Consider the following 3,848-nt stretch of genomic DNA (forward strand, 5'->3'; position numbering starts at 1 on the left):
CTAGCAACAAAATCTCTCTTATCATAACATTGATTCTTTGATTGTGGGTTATCAAGATCAATAGCAGGTTCAATCTCTACATCATTATTATTGCTAGGTTGAGCATCAACATGAACATTATCATTAACATTATCACTAGGTTCATGTTCATGACCAGATTGTGTTTCAACATCATAAATAGAAATATCATTGGGATTCTCAGGTGTGTCTACAACAGGTTCACTAGAAGCATGCAAAGTCCTATCATTTTTCTTTTTCTTCTTTCTAGAAGGACTAGTTGCATCTAAATTATTTCTTTGAGAATCTTGCTCAATTCTCTTAGGGTGGTCTTCAGGATAAAAAGGTTCCTGAGTCATTCTACCAGTTCTAGTAGCCACTCCAATAGCAAAATCATGTTTATTATTTAATTCATCAAGCAAATCACTTTGAGCTTTAAGTACTTGTTCTACTTGAGTGGTAACCATAGAAGCATATTTGCTAATGAGTTTAAGTTCACCTTTAACTTTAGCCATATAATCACTCAAGCGTCCTATCATGAAAGCATTACTCTTTAATTCTCTACCAAGGTAAGCATTATTAAAACATTCTTGTCTAGCCATAAAGTCATCAAATTCATCTAAACATTGGCTAGGAAATTTATTAGACGGGATTTCAACTTTATCATATCTATAGAGAGAATTTACCTCTACTACCTGGGTTGGGTTATCAAGACAATGTGTTTCTTCGATAGGCGGTATATTAAGACCATGTATTTTTTCAATGGGAGGTAAATTCTTAACATCTTCAGCTTTAATATCTTTTTCTTTCATTGATTTCTTTGCCTCTTGCATATCTTCAGGACTGAGGAATAGAACACCTCTCTTCTTCGGAGTAGGTTTAGGAGTAGGCTCAGGAGTTGGCTCAATTGGCTCAGGAAGAGTCTAATTATTTTCATTAGTCAACATATTATTCAATAATACTTCAGCTTGGTCGACTGTTCTTTCCCTGAAAACACAACCAGCACAACTATCCAAGTGGTCCTTGGAAGCATCGGTTAGTCCATTATAAAAGATATCAAGTATTTCATTTTTCTTAAGAGGATGATCAGGAAAAGCATTAAGTAATCGGAGAAGCCTCCCCAAAGCTTGTGGGAGACTCTCTTCTTTGATTTGCACAAAATTATATATTTCCCTCAATGTAGTGTGTTTCTTATGAGCAGGGAAATATTTAGCAGAGAAGTAATAAATCATATCCTGGGGACTACGCACACAACGAGGATCAAGACAATTAAACCAAGTCTTAGCATCACCCTTTAATGAGAAAGAAAATATCTTAAGAATATAATAGTAGCGAGATTTCTCATCATTAGTGAACAGGATGGCTATATCATTTAACTTAGTAAGATGTGACACAACAGTTTCAGATTCATAGCCATAAAAAGGATCAGATTCAACCAAAGTAATTATCTCAGGATCAACAGAGAATTCATAATCCTTATCAGTAACAAAGATAGGTGAAGTCGCAAAAGCAGGGTCATATTTCATTCTAGCATTCAGAGTTTTCTGTTTAAGTTTAGCTAATAACTTCTTAAGATCAGATCTATCATTGCAAGCAAGAAGATCTCTAGCGGTTTATTCATCCATACCATAACCCTTAGGAACAATAGGCAATTCAAACTTAGGGGGAGAACCTTCATCATCACTATCATCAATGATTTCATTTTCAATAATTTCATTCTCTCTAACCATAGCAAGTTGTTCATCTAGAAATTCACCTAATGGCAAAGTAGTATCAAGCACAGAAGTAGTTTCATCAAAAGTATCATGCATAGCAGAAGTGGCATCATCAATAACATGCGACATATCAGAATTCATAGCAGTAGCAGGTTTAGGTGTCGCAAGCTTACCCATAACAGAAGGAGAATCTAGTGCAGAGCTAGATGGCAGTTCCTTACCTCCTCTCGTAGTTGAGGGACAAATCTTAGTTCTTTCATCTTTCAAGTTCTTCATAGTGACCAGCAGATATAAATCCCAAGTGACTCAAGGAATAGAGCTATGCTCCCCGGCAATGGCGCCAAAAAATAGTCTTGATAACCCACAAGTATAGGGGATCGCAACAGTTTTTGAGGGTAGAGTATTCAAACCAACTTTATTGATTCGGTACAAGGGGAGCCAAAGAATATTCTCAAGTATTAGTAGTTGAGTTGTCAATTCAACCACACCTGGATAACTTAGTATCTGCAGCAAAGTATTTAGTAGCAAAGTGGTATGATAGTAATGGGAACAGTGCCAAAAGTAACGATAGCAGTTTTGTAGTGATTGTAACAGTAGAAACGGAAAAGTAAATAAGCAAAGCACAATATGTGAAAAGCTCGTAGGCATTGGATCAGTGATGGATAATTATGTCAGATGCGATTCCTCATGTAATAGTTATAACATAGGGTGACACAGAACTAGCTCCAGTTCATCAATGTAATGTAGGCATGTATCTGAATATAGTCATACGTGCTTATGGAAAAGAATTTGCATGACATCTTTTGTCCTACCCTCCCGTGGTAGCGGGGTCCTAATGGAAACTAAGGGATATTAAGGCCTCCTTTTAATAGAGAATCGGACCAAAGCATTAGCACTTAGTGAATACATGAACTCCTCAAACTATGGTCATCACCGAGAAGTATCCCGATTATTGTCACTTCGGGGTTGTCGGATCATAACACATAATAGGTGACTATAGACTTGCAAGATAGGATCAAGAACTCACATATATTCATAAAAACATAATAGGTTCAGATCTGAAATCATGGCACTCGGGGCCTAGTGACAAGCATTAAGCATAGCAAAATCATAGCAACATCAATCTTAGAACATAGTGGATACTAGGGATCAAACCCTAACAAAACTAACTTGATTACATGGTAAATCTCATCGAACCCATCACCGTCCAGCAAGCTTACGATGGAATTACTCACGCACGGCGGTGAGCATCATGAAATTGGTGATGGAGGATGGTTGATGATGACGACAGCGATGAATCCCCCTCTCCGGAGCCCCGAACGGACTCCAGATCAGCCCTCCCGGGAGAGATTAGGGCTTGGCGGCGGCTCCGTATCGTAAAACACGATGAAACTTTCTCTCTGATTTTTTTCCTCCGTGAAACGGAATATATAGAGTTGGAGTTGAGGTCGGTGGAGCTCCAGGGGGCCCACAATACAGGGGGGCGCGCCCCCCACCCTCGTGGACAGGGTGTGGGCCCCTTGGCCTTGATTCTTTCGCCAGTATTTTTTATATTTTCCAAAAGTTATCTTCGTGGATTTTCAGGTCATTCCAAGAACTTTTGTTTTCTGCACAATAAATAACACCATGGCAGTTCTGCTGAAAACAGCGTCCGTCCAGGTTAGTTTCATTCAAATCATGCAAGTTAGAGTCCAAAACAAGGGCAAAAGTGTTTGGAAAAGTAGAACTTGATGAGGTAACTGTACTTGCTCCCTTATTGGAAAGTAGTTCATCACAGAAATTTGTTCCTGTGACTCCTACACCAATTAGTGAGGAAGCTAATGATGATGATGATCATGTAACTTTAGATCAAGTTACTACCAAACCTCGTAGGTCAACCAAAGTAAGATTCGCACCAGAGTGGTACGGTAATCCTATTCTGGAGGTCATGTTACTTGACCATGACGAACCTACAAACTATGAGGAAGTGATGATGAGCCCAGATTCCGCAAAATGGCTTGAGGCCATGAAATCTGAGATGGGATCCATGTATGAGAACAAAGTGTGGACTTTGGTTTACTTGCCCGATGATCGGCAAGCCATCGAGAATAAATGGATCTTCAAGAAGAAGACTGACGCTGATAGTAATATTACTGT

Source organism: Triticum aestivum, chromosome 7B (assembly GCF_018294505.1).
Source record: "Triticum aestivum cultivar Chinese Spring chromosome 7B, IWGSC CS RefSeq v2.1, whole genome shotgun sequence".
Lineage (NCBI taxonomy): Eukaryota > Viridiplantae > Streptophyta > Magnoliopsida > Poales > Poaceae > Triticum > Triticum aestivum.